Below are 12,619 nucleotides of genomic sequence, written 5' to 3'. Positions count from 1 at the left end.
CGGGCAGCCGAAGGCAAGACTTGCTGGGCAAGCAGCCAACAGACACCATCCCCATCCAACGCCCACACAGCAGCGGGTGGCCTGGCTCTGCAAGAGCCGAGTTTGCAGCTGCAGCTTGTACCAGTGCAAGACTTCCCTTTGCTGGGCAGAGAAATCACGTCCCTTTATCACCCCGGAGCAAGCCTTACAATACCTACACATGCTCAGACAACTGGTAGGACCAGCTCTGCAAGGCTTTCTGAGCAGCAAGCCTGCAAATACTTTGTAAGCAGCTCTCGCTTACCAGGGTGTGGCTTGCACAAAATAAAACAAAGCAACCCGAAATCCTGTGGGACAAACAGGGGTGCTTCCTTCTCTGTATGGGGTCTGGGGGCAACGGTGGAACAGCTCAGGCTGGGCTGAGAAGGGATGGAGTCAACCAGAGCCACCTGCATCCTGCACCGAGGAGCCAAGGAACCCCAAACAAGTAGAAATGCAATGTCAGCTGGAGTGGAGGGTGCTAACTGCAACAGAGCAATACGTTTTCTCAGCCAGGGAATTCATTGTATGAATTATCTAGAGTTACAACCAAAAAAACCTAGCAACAACAAAAACACAGTGGGGAAAAAGCATCCTGGTTTAAGGGAAGGCCAGGCAGGAGCAGAGCCCTTACCCTTTTCACCCAGTGATCAGAGACCTGCTGTCTGTCATGTTGTAACTCCATAGAGAGTATTACGTGTCCCTTTCCCTGGTGGTAAAAGCATAGCCCTGCCCTGGGCTGCCACAGTCTTGTTTGGTTACTTACAGCCAGATTAGAGGATAAACCTTAAAGGAATAAACCGGGGCTACAGCCTCCCTCATCTGAGGGTCAGCCGCAGCCAGCCAAGGAGACAATCTGCCCGATCAGCTAAGGAGGTCCCTGCAGGGTGGGGAGAAGAAGCTCCCTCCTGTACACCATTTCAGAGCTTCTCACTAAGGTTTCCAGCCTCCCAGCGTGGGGCTGAGTTAAGGTGGCTGGGATGCTTTACAGTCCGCTCTCCCCATAACCTACGTTCATGACTGATTGCAGTCACAGGACTTGAGAGAGCAGAGACAACGCTCAGATGGACGGCACGAGGACTAAGTCTGGTCATTTTTGCGCAAGGACAAACGAAGGGGCAGGGAGTGCTTTTCTGTGCCAGAAGAGTATTTTAAGGTAAAATGCATCAAAGTGTTATTGAATTGGGACATGCCTCCTAGAGCACATGAAAGCTGCCTAAGGGATGCACGAGCAGGCAGGGGGCGAGGAGCTCAGTCCAGCCCCCTCTGAAGGGCTGGATCAGGCCCAAAGGAGCTGGTTCTCTGACCTACATGCTGCAAACCCCGTGGGCTTCCAGCATGGCTTTGCAGTGGTATCATCTGTCACTTCTCCAGCACAGGAGGATCCCCAAAGCATGAAGATCTGCAATACTGGCTGAAAACTAATGTGTAGTGCAGAATGGCAAAAACTGTTAAAACCTCCTGGGTCCCAGAGTGTGGAGCAGAAAGGATTTTTTTTCCCATAGGGGGAGAAAAACTCAATGGCAAGCATCCCTATTCCACCACGACCTCAAGAAGTTACGCCTATACTGAGGCACCAGAACGGGGGTCTCTCCTACAGTCTAAGCCAATTTTAGCAGGAATAACCTATGGATGAAAAGGCTTCATGGTGCAAAGAGGAGAGCTAAGAGCAGGGGAAGGGTTAATGTTGCAGCCAGACAGATGTCCGACTGTTGTGAAAATCAGCCCCCATGAATCCAATGGGTCTGCGGCCATTTTCTGCAGCGCCCAGAGTCTCGCCCTTTCTCCCTGGGTAATCAACTGGAAGTGTGCAGAGCCAGAGTAATCACTGCACCTCATTCCCCATCCGTGACTCTGCCTGCGGGGCCAGGAGATGGAGGAGCACCGCCTGGCCTGAAGCAGGTCAATGCAAGCCCATCGCTGAGCCTTTGTGCTCCACAAGCAGCTCAGAAGAGCAGGCAAAGGCACGAAGACATCAGCAAATAAACGGTACCCAAGCTTGCCAAATGACACCACAGCACGAGCAAAGGACCATGGACGCCTCTCTGGGGGCTGAAACCCTCCTGCAAGTATGGAAGTGGCTTCACTTCTGGACATCTGCAGAGAAAGGAGTTGACACTTCCGAATGCTAGTGAGGAGGAGGGAGAGTGCCTGATCCCCCAGCCTTCAAGGCACAGCTGTATCCTTCTCATTCTCCCTGTATTAACCTGCTGCTGCCTTGCTTGGAGTAAGCATCAGGAGAGGGGTCTTAGCACCCCTGGACCGGCCAAAATTAGCCGGTAATGAAAGCACAAATATGAGCAGATTTTGAGGATGCAGCCATTCTTAATATCACCATACTCCAGCACAAACACTATCTAAATCTCTTGGGATCAGATCCAAAGCCTTCTTAAAGCATAGATGCTTTGTTATTAATCTGTACAGCAACCAGGGAAGGGACAGCTGGGATTTTTTGAGGCATAATCAAAGACAAAAAAAACTATCTCGGTGACATGGCTGGGCTTCATCTGCTTTGTGCCTGGTCTGGTCCTGCATGAGGCAGGTGGTGAGACCTGCTTGGCTAACAGCCCTTCCCAAAGGAGATACCAGGACCGGGTGTCTGGACCAGAGGGTCCTGGCCTCCTACATTGACAAGCCCCAAATCCTCCTCATATCATAGTCAGGCACCTTAGAGGAGAGGTAATGTGCTCTAATTCACACTCTCCTAGCCTCCTCCGATGGGATGCAATTGCAGAGCCTCTAGATAAGCCTCCCAAGCTAAATTAAATGAATTCACACCCATTTGTCCCCACGCCAATCCTGTCCTCCAGTTTAAATAGCTCTTCTGCTTCCCTGGTGTTCACCCCTCGGATGTATTTATAGTCAGCAAGCACATCCCCTCTCTGCCTTTGTTTCGCTGAGCTTTTATAGCCTGGTATAATAGCTCTCCATCCCTCTGATCAGCCTCACAGCCCAGATTCACTGCACCTGCTCCAGGCTGAGTTAATCCCTCTCAAGCACCAGATCTCAGAGCCCCATTCCTCCGTGTTAACTCTTCCATAACCCTGTCCCACAAACACCCTTTGCCTGGTTCCCCTTGCCTTTTTGCAGTGCTCCCAGTGGCACCCAGCACCAACAGGCCCTGAACCCCCAGTCTCAGCTGTCCCAACATGATTCAGCCTCCAAACATAGCACAAAGCCCAGCCATACAGTGTCCCACTGATAGATGTCCTAGAGGACGTGCCCACACACTGCAATTCACCCTCGAGGTCAGCCCCTTCCCTCTGGCCGAGCAGCGCATCCACCCCATACGGATGGTGCCTCTCAGCTTGGTTTTGCAGGTTAATCACAGCATTAAAAATGAGAATGAGCTCAGATCTTCCCTTAAAAGCTTCAAGCAGATTTAAGCTCTCCTGCATGGGGTTAATCCATCCAGCAGTGTCCTTTGCCACCTTCCCTAGCCACCCCACCCCTTGGCAGACAGAAGTCTTCTCCACTGACATACTCCCACATGCCAGGTGTGTAAAGCCCCTTCAAGTCCAAAGGAGACCTGTATCATCTCCTTTGCCTAAAAAGGAGAGCAAACCCACAGGCAAAGCACAGCCCCCTTGGTAACAGTCCTAGGGTTCCACCACCCCACCATCCCACCTCAGGGCTTGAGGATGCCTGAGGTAGCTCTCCATGGGCATCCATCACCAGCTGGAAGAGCTGCCTTGAACAGACAGTGCTGCAGGGGAGACGGCAGCCACCCAGGGATTTTGCTGGGCTCACGGCCATGTCAAAGCCCCACCTAAGTAATTTCTTACCAGAATGGGCAAGGAGGGGGGGTGGATGGCAGACAGCAGGGTTGGAGTTGAGTCTGCCACAAACCTCCCAAGTGCCTTAGTCATGTTGCTTTGCCTCTTTTTTAGGTGTCACCGCTTTGCTTCTGCATGTCACATGGGGTGTCCCTAAGACATGATAAAGGGGCTTGATTTCTACGCTGAGCAAGGCCTGCTATAGAAGCCCTGCTGCCTTCCTCAAAACCTGCTTTTCCTTTCACTAATGCCTTGATCCTCAACTCTGCTGCCAACGAGAAAGTTTTTCCCAACCAATTCTAGCACATGACTCCTGGCAAGCACCAGACACCAAGCGAGCCAGCCCCCACGTACACAGCAGCATCTGTACGCACACACCTGTTGCAGACAGAATTTAGACCTCACATCCAGCTCCCAAGGACAGAGGGTCTCTCAAAGAGCATGCATCAGCCCCTCTTGGGTTTTGCAACCCTGCTGCCTGGCTCACAGGCTGGAGCTGAGCCCCAGGCGATTCACATTAAGGAGCTACTTAAGGAAGAAGGAGGCAGCTGATGCTCCCGGGAGGGAAATAGATTGCACCAGGACATACGTGCCTATAGCAGGATGTTGCACTGAGCAGGAGCTAAGTGGTCAGCACCCCAATCAGGCAGTGCTCCTCCATCCTCACCTGGCTCTGCTTTTCCCACTCCCTGGTTCTTGCAGCCCCAAGGATGCTCCCAACAGGTGACACCTGCTCTCACCTGCACCTGTAAGCTTGCTCCTCCTCAGTTCACTGCTGCCCCGAGCAGCATGGGCGGGCATGGATGCATCTGCCTTGGGCTACCCAACACCCACGCGCAGAGTGTGGGAGATGCAGCTGCAGGGACGCTGTGTTGCCCTCACCCCGGTATAACACAAGTTCAGCACACTCGGACACCAGGCTGAGCCCGGGAGGAGGATCCGAGCCCCCTAAGATGGAAGAGTGGGTGGAGATGAAAGCACCCCGGGGAAAGTCTGCAGCTCAGTCCTTGCTGGATGCAGCAAGAAAAGCAGCTGAGGATTTAACAGCATCCTCTGCGACCCACTGTGCTTGCTGCCCTGCTTTCATCTCTGTTTGCCATGTCTGCCTGCACTCCCCACCAAGCTCAGAGCTAATACAGCATCCAGGCAGAAACATAATGGTAATCAGTAATTAATAATTAGTAACAAATCCAAGCATCGCATGCAGGTGGATCTGCGGAGCCAGGCGAGCAGCCTGTGCTCACCTGGCAGCTACTGGAGTGGGAGGTGAGGGACAGAGGACCGGAGCCACTTCTGATCGGACATCATCAGAAAGCACCGGCCTGGTTTCTCAGATCCGAAATTATATTTTTCAGGGCAAAAAGAAAGGGAGAAATGGATGGTGCCTCCTACCTCTGGGATATGGGAAATTCAGATTCACATCTCTGCTTAGAAATCCAAAAAGCCACCAGTGCCCTGCGCCCCAGTAGCAGCCTGGTCTGCCCCACGGGCAGGAGCTCTCTCTCGCCTTAACTTTCCATGAGACTTTCTAAAAGCCCTTGCGTTTGTCCAAAAAAAAAACGGAACAAAGAACAATACTGAAACCTCAGGGTTTTTTCCCAGTGCAGAAATCCTCCTTCTCCAGCCAGCACCGAGGCCTCATGGCTGAAAGTTTCTGCCCAGCTTGGCTCCGCCAGCAGAAACAAGCCGGACTGGGAGCAGCTGAGGGGTTTTAACCATCCGGGGTGCGACTTGCAGATGCACCAGCCGCACGCACCCCGACTTCTAGCGTCCCCGAAAACGCGACCTCCCACCAGCGCCCGCTAAAGGCAAGGGCAGCACCGTGCTCCCGGCAAGGCAGCGCAGGGGAGGGGGCGGGGGCCCGCTTATAGCTTTGTTTGCGTGTCCCCCCCCCCGATCTTACACACCCCCACCCCCTAGCATGTAGCTGCCCGGGGGTTCCCACAGCCACAGGTGACCTGAGCATCCCCCGAGGGGGTGGCTGGACCCCCGGGCAGGGCGCGGAGCCGCCTCCCCGCCGCGGGAGCAGCAGCGGGGGGGTGCAGGGACAAGCCGCCCCCGCCGCTCCCCGGGGCCGGGGCTCGCCTTACCTGCCCGGTGCCGGTGCCCCGATGCCGGTGGCCGGTGCCGCCGCTCCGGGCGCGCCGCTGCCCGCAGCGCTTCGCCTCCCGCAAGCACCGCCCCGACGGGGCGGGCAGCGGCCGCCGCCGCCGCGCCTGCGCTGGGACCGGCACCGCGAAGGGGGACCGGCACTGGGACCGGGGACCGGGAAGGGGGACCGGCACTGGGAACGGGGACATGCACCGGGAACGGAGACCAGGATCGGGAACTGGCACCCGGCACCGAGACCGGGACCGGGGACCGGGATCAGGAACCAGGATCGGGAACGGGCACTGGGACCGGGAAGCGGCGCTCCCCACCGCTGGGATCTGGGACTGTCACCGCCTGGCAGCGGGAAATGGGGAGCGGCACTGGCTGGCGCTGGTCCAGAACCTGCGCCTGTGACTGGGGACCAGTCTGGTGAACTGGGAACCCCACTGGGGAGTGGGATCTGGGTCCGGCATTGCCCAGGCCCTAAGAGCTGGGATCATCCGGGAAATGGGCCCATCAGTGGGAACTGGGGCTGGCACCACCCAAATGGGGGACTGGAGCAGGCAACTGGGGCTGCCCAGGCACCAGTACCACCACCAAGGTACTGGGAGCTGGGACCAGCCACCGGGACCTCCCAGGCACTGGAACTTGGACCAGCACTGGGACCAGCATTGCCCTGGCACTAGACACTGGGACATGGTCCTACTGGCTGTGCCTGGGACCTTACACTGGGACTGGGAACTGGGCAAACTGGGGCACCACGCACCAACACCAGCTGGGCACTGCACACCAGGGCCACCCAGGCACCAGGCAGCTGGGGTGCGTTAGGACATCACCCATGGAGGGTGCAGGGGAGAGTCATCAGGGCTTGCAGGATGTGGGTGCAGAGGGGACGTCCCCCAGTCAGGAATGGTGTTGGGCAGGACCACAGGGCTTGAAGGAGACATGTTTTCCAGCCCAAGACCAAAGTTATTCCCTTTTTCTGTTGTGCAAGAGGGAAACTGAGGCACTGGGGAGGGGGGACAAAGGCTGGGCAAGCACTTGGGCCCCCTGCACCACATCCACAGAGGTGGACATGCAACAGGTCTCACAGGGCTGGTGATACCGGCTGTGTCCCTATGATACTGGCTGTTCCCCCACGCTGGAAAACATGCACTTGCAGCCCACAAACACACATCCAGGAGGGGAAAAATAAACATGACCCACCCAAAAGTGCATCCCTCATGGTGGGAAGGGGCAGTGGGGTTTTACAGACTCTCTGGCATGGGCAGCCCTGATCTGATGCTCTGACTTGACACACTAGCTTTAGTGGCAGTATTCAGGGTTTATCGTAAGTTAGGCCAAAAAGAGATGGCAAGGGAAGAATAAATGAAGAGAATGGTTGCAAATGATGGGAATAAACTTCTCATATTCAAAATTATGGGTGATTAGAATCATTCAGATGACAAAAAAACAGGACTAAAGGTTAGCCTGCCCTGTTAACCTGCCAGCAACAGGAATTACACTCCACCTTCCCTGGGACAGTCCCCACAGGAGACAGGATGCATGACACAGAGGATTCCCTGTCCTCTCCTCCTGGCAGAACACAGTGACTGAAGGAATGGGGACAATGGTGACAAGTTCCTGGCTGGCAGCAGGCACAGCCCCTCTGTGACTACCCCACCATCCCAAGTGCCTGTGCATGATGGTACAAGGCTCTGCAAATAGAACCAAACAACGATGAGGATGGTGGTTCATCTAGCATGGAGGTGTCACCAAGGTTAAGTTGGTCTATGTCCTGTGTCAAAACTGCTTCCATAAAGAAAAAAAGATGGGTCACTGTCATAGGGGACTCCCTTCTGAACGAAACAGCAGGGCCAATATGCAGACAAGACCCACTTCTTAGGGAAGTCTAGTGCCTCCCTGGGCCTGAGTTAAAGATGCGAAGAGAAAGCTTCCCACCCTGGTATGGCCCTCAGGTTACTATCCATTAGTGATTTTTCAGGTGGGCAGCGATGAAGTTGCAACAAGAAATCCGAAGGCAATCAAGAGAGACTTCAGGGCCTTGGGACAACTGGTTAAGGGATCAGGAGCACAAGCGGTGTTCTCTCCTGTCCTTCCAGTTCCAGGGAATGATGAGGGAAGAAACAGGAACACCCAGCAGATCAATACCTGGCTCTGAGCTTGCTGGCAGAATTTTAGGGTTTTTGATCCTGGGTCAGTTTACGTGACACCAGGCCTGCTGGCCACAGAGGGGTGTAACTGTCTCCAAGTGGGAAAAGGATCCTTGTGCAGGAGTTAGCAGGGCTCAGTGAAAGACATTTAAACTGGATTTGAAGGGGGAAAGGGATAAATCCAGGCTCTCTAGAGGAGAGCCTGGGGGCAGCACACCAATGTTTGAGGGACAGTGTGCTAGTGAGATCCTTTGGTCTGCTGTCTCAGTGGAGGCAGGGGACGGAGACGCTAGGGTTACTGGTGTGTTGGAAACCACGGAAGTGCCTGAGAATAGTCACATAGGAATTAGGGCTTCTCTCCCTGAAAGGTTGTGGGATCAATGGCCCAACTGAAGTACATCCACACCAATGCACACAGCATGGGCAACAAACAGGAAGAGCTGGAAGCTGTTGCACAGCAGAATAAATATGACATAGAATCACAGAATTGTTTAGATTGGAAAAGACCTTTAAGATCATCAAGTCCAACATTAACCCAGCACTGCCAAGGCCATCACTAAACCATGTCCCTAAGAACTGCATCTACGTGGTTTTTAAACACCTGAATCACCACCACCCTGGGCAGCCTGGTCCAGCGCCTGACCACACTTCTGGGGAAGAAATTTTTCCCAATCTCCAATGTAAACCTCCCCTGGTGCACCTTGAGGCCATTTCCTCTCGTCCTGTCGCTTGTTACCTGGGAGCAGAGACCAACCCCGTCACTGCAGCCTCCTGCCAGGCAGCTGTAGGGAGCAATAAGGTCCCCCCTGAGCCCCCTTTTCTCCGGGCTGAGCCCCCCCAGCTCCCCCCCCCCCCCCCCCCCCCCGAGCTGTGCCGCAGCCCCTTCCCCAGCCCCTGCCCGGCTCTGGACACGCTCCAGCCCCTCCGGGTCTGTCTGGGGGTGAGGGGCCCAACGCTGAGCCCAGGGCTCGAGGGGCGGCCGCACCAGGGCCCAGCACAGGGGGACGGGCACTGCCTGGCCCTGCTGGCCACGCTGCTGCTGACACCGGCCAGGGCGCTGCTGGCCGCCGGGGCCACCTGGGCACACGGGGGGCTCATGCCCAGCCGGCTGCCGACCAGCCCCCCCAGGCCCTTCCCCGCCGGGCAGTTCCCAGCCCCCTGCCCCCAGCCCGCAGCGCTGTGGGGGGCTGGTGTGACCCACAGGCAGGGCCCGGCACTCAGCCCCGTTGGGCCTCATACAACTGGCCTCGGCCCCTCGGCCCGGCCTGCCCAGACCCCCTGCAGAGCCCCCTGCCCCCCAGCAGGTCACACTGCCCCCAGCTCGTGTCCTCTGCAAACCCACTGGGGGTGCGCTCCAGCCCCTCGTCCAGGTCACTGATGGAGACATCAAACAGGACTGGCCCCAGCGCTGGTCCCTGGGGACACCACCTGTGCCCGGCGCCAGCGGGATGTGACTCCATTCCCCACCACGCTCTGGGCCCGGCCACCCAGCCAGCTTGTTACCCAGCGCAGAGCACACCCGTCCCAGCCCTGGGCACCAGTTCCTCCAGGAGATGCTCTGGGAAACGGTGTCAAGGGCTTTGCTAAGGTCCGGGTAGGCACCATCCACAGCCTTTCCTGCATCCACTAGGTGGGTCACCTTGTCCTAGAAGCAGATCAGGTTCATCAAGCAGGACCTGCCTTTCATAACCCCATACTGTCAGGGCCTGATCCCCCGGGTGTCCTGCATGTGCCCTGTGATGGCACTCAGGATGATCTGCTCCATCACCTTCCCCGGCACCGAGGTCAGGCTGACAGGCCTCTAGTACCCCAGATCCTCCTTCCAGCCCTGCCTGTAGATGGACATCACACTGGCTGACATCACGTCAAGTGGGACCTGCCCAGTCCTCCAGGACTGCTGGTAAATGATGGAGAGCAGCTCGGTGAGCACTGCCAGCAGCTCCCTCAGTGCCCTCGGGTGGATCCCACCCAGCCCCATGGACTTGTGCATGTCTCAGTGGTGCAGCAGGTCACTGGCCATTTCTCCATGGATTACGGGGGCTTCACTCTGTCCCTGTCCCTGTCTCCCAGCTCAGGGGGCTGGGTACCCCGAGAACAACTGGTCTGACTATTAAAGACGGCTCCAAAGGCATTAAGTACTGTTGGGGTTCTGCAGACCTGCTGCAGACCCCAACAAAGTACCTCAGGCTTTTCCTCAGCTTGTGTCACTGTGTTTCCTCCCACATGCGATTAAGGATGGAGATTCTCCTTAGCCCTCCTTTTCTTGCTAATGTTTTTATAGAAACATTTTTAGTTGTCTTTTACAACTGTAGACAGATTAAGTTCTAATTGTATGTTGGCCCTTCTCATTTTCTCCCTGCATAACCTCTCGACATCCCTGTAGTCCTCCAGAGCTGCCTGCCCCTTCTTCCAAACGTCACAAACTCTCCTTTTTCCCTGAGTTCCAGCCAGGCTGGTTGCCTTCCCCACCGGCTCATCTTTCAGCACGTGGGGACAGCCCGCTCCGGTGCCTTTTAAGTTTTCTTTCCCGAAGATGTCCAGCCTTCCTGGGTCCTTCTCCGGTCAGGACAGCCTCCCCTGGGACTGTCAGCCAGGCCCCGCAACAGGCCAAGTCTGCCCTCCAGAAGTCCGAGGTGGCGGTTCTGCTTATCCCCTCCTTGCTTCTCCAGGAATCGAAAACTGTCGTGATCGCTGTGGCCCAGATGGCCTCCAGCCATCGTGTCACCCACCAGTCCTTCTCTGTTTGCAAACAGCAGGTCCCATGGGGGCCTTCCCTCGCTGGGTGCCTCACCAGCTCTGTCGGGAAGGTCTCTCCCACACACTCCAGCAACTCCCAGACTGTTCCCTCTCTGCTGATGGCATTTCCAGCAGGCACCTGGTAACTTGCAGTGCCCCATGAGAACAAGGGCTCCGATCGTGAGACTTCTCCCCGCTGCTTATAGAGCATTTCGCCTGCCTCTTCGTCCTGGTTGGGCGGTCTAGGACAGACTCCCACCATGATATCGGCCGTGTTGGCCTTCCCCGATTCTTACCTGTAAAGACTTGACCCTTTCATCACCACCATCAGACTCTAGATAAAAACACTTCCTAACATAAAGGGCTGCCCGACCACCTCTCTTTCCTTGTCTATCCCTTCTGAAGAGTTTATAGCTGTCCACTGCAGCACTCCAGTTCTGCCAGTCATCCCACCATGTTTCTGTAAGGGCAACTATGTCTGTTGAAATTTTGAGGCCCAAGAGGGCTGAGTGCCGGGCCCTGCCCGTGGGTCACACCAGCCCCCCACAGCGCTGCGGGCTGGGGGCAGGGGGCTGGGAACTGCCCGGCGGGGAAGGGCCTGGGGGGGCTGGTCGGCAGCCGGCTGGGCATGAGCCCCCCGTGTGCCCAGGTGGCCACGGCGGCCAGCAGCGCCCTGGCCGGTGTCAGCAGCAGCGTGGCCAGCAGGGCCAGGCAGTGCCCGTCCCCCTGTGCTGGGCCCTGGTGCGGCCGCCCCTCGAGCCCTGGGCTCAGCGTTGGGCCCCTCACCCCCAGACAGACCCGGAGGGGCTGGAGCGTGTCCAGAGCCGGGCAGGGGCTGGGGAAGGGGCTGCGGCACAGCTCGGGGGGGGCGGGGGGAGCTGGGGGGCTCAGCCCGGAGAAAAGGGGGCTCAGGGGGACCTTATTGCTCTCTACAGCTGCCTGGCAGGAGGCTGCAGTGACGGGGTTGGTCTCTGCTCCCAGGTAACAAGCGACAGGACAAGAGGAAATGGCCTCAAGGTGCACCAGGGGAGGTTTAGATTGGAGATTGGGAAAAATTTCTTCCCCAGAAGTGTGGTCAGGCGCTGGACCAGGCTGCCCAGGGTAGTGGTGATTCAGGTGTTTAAAAACCACGTAGATGCAGTTCTTAGGGACATGGTTTAGTGATGGCCTTGGCAGTGCTGGGTCAATGTTGGACTTGATGATCTTAAAGGTCTTTTCCAATCTAAACAATTCTGTGATTTTATGACAAAGCAAACACTTAAGGACATCTGCTTGCCACATTTGCAGTAATGCAGTGAAATTTTTGTTATAAAATTAGATAGGAGGCTGTGCTGGGAGCAGCGTTGGCCTGGCATGAGCTCCTCTTCCGACTTTGGTGTCACCTGCAATGGCACATGGTCACCACAAATCACATGGGTGATTTGCCTTCTCTAGGGCCATTTCCTCAAGTTTCTTATTATCTGAAACTCTTCTGGACTTTTCATATTAAGGTTCTTAGTGTTTCCCTGTTAATTTTATGAGAATTTCATTACTTATTCAGTTTGTGTGATACTTGTGTTAAATGCATTTAAATAATTGTATTAGTTGAAGGAATAGGAAAGCCAAAAATCTGTTGTTCCACAAATACTTTCTTTGGCAGCAAAAGACATTTTGTCATGTTTTCCTTCTCTGTGCTTGTTTCCCCCTCTCTCCTACAGATCTTGGGGCTGCTGTGATCTGGTTCTGCCCAGAACTGGGTCAGTGGAAGAGTCCTGTTTCACACACCCCTTTTCTCTCCCTTCATCAAAAGTCACCTAGGAAAATAACCCTAAAACCCACAGGGATTTAGGACACTGTATTTAGGAC

General features: G+C 55.7%; 1 protein-coding gene across 1 annotated transcript in view; it reads right to left on the bottom strand.

Moving 5' to 3' along the window:
- CAPN5 (calpain 5) overlaps positions 1-5,992 on the bottom strand; it is a 57,646-nt gene extending 51,654 nt beyond the window's left edge. The window contains exon 1 of the mRNA XM_040583772.1: positions 5,885-5,992. The gene's annotated coding sequence lies outside the window, so the exon portion shown is untranslated. The remainder of the gene's footprint in view (positions 1-5,884) is intronic.
- Between the last annotated feature and the right edge of the window lie 6,627 nt (positions 5,993-12,619).

Source organism: Falco naumanni, chromosome 2, assembly GCF_017639655.2.
Source record: "Falco naumanni isolate bFalNau1 chromosome 2, bFalNau1.pat, whole genome shotgun sequence".
Classification (NCBI taxonomy): Eukaryota; Metazoa; Chordata; class Aves; order Falconiformes; family Falconidae; genus Falco; species Falco naumanni.
This window is presented reverse-complemented; position numbering and strand designations above follow the sequence as displayed.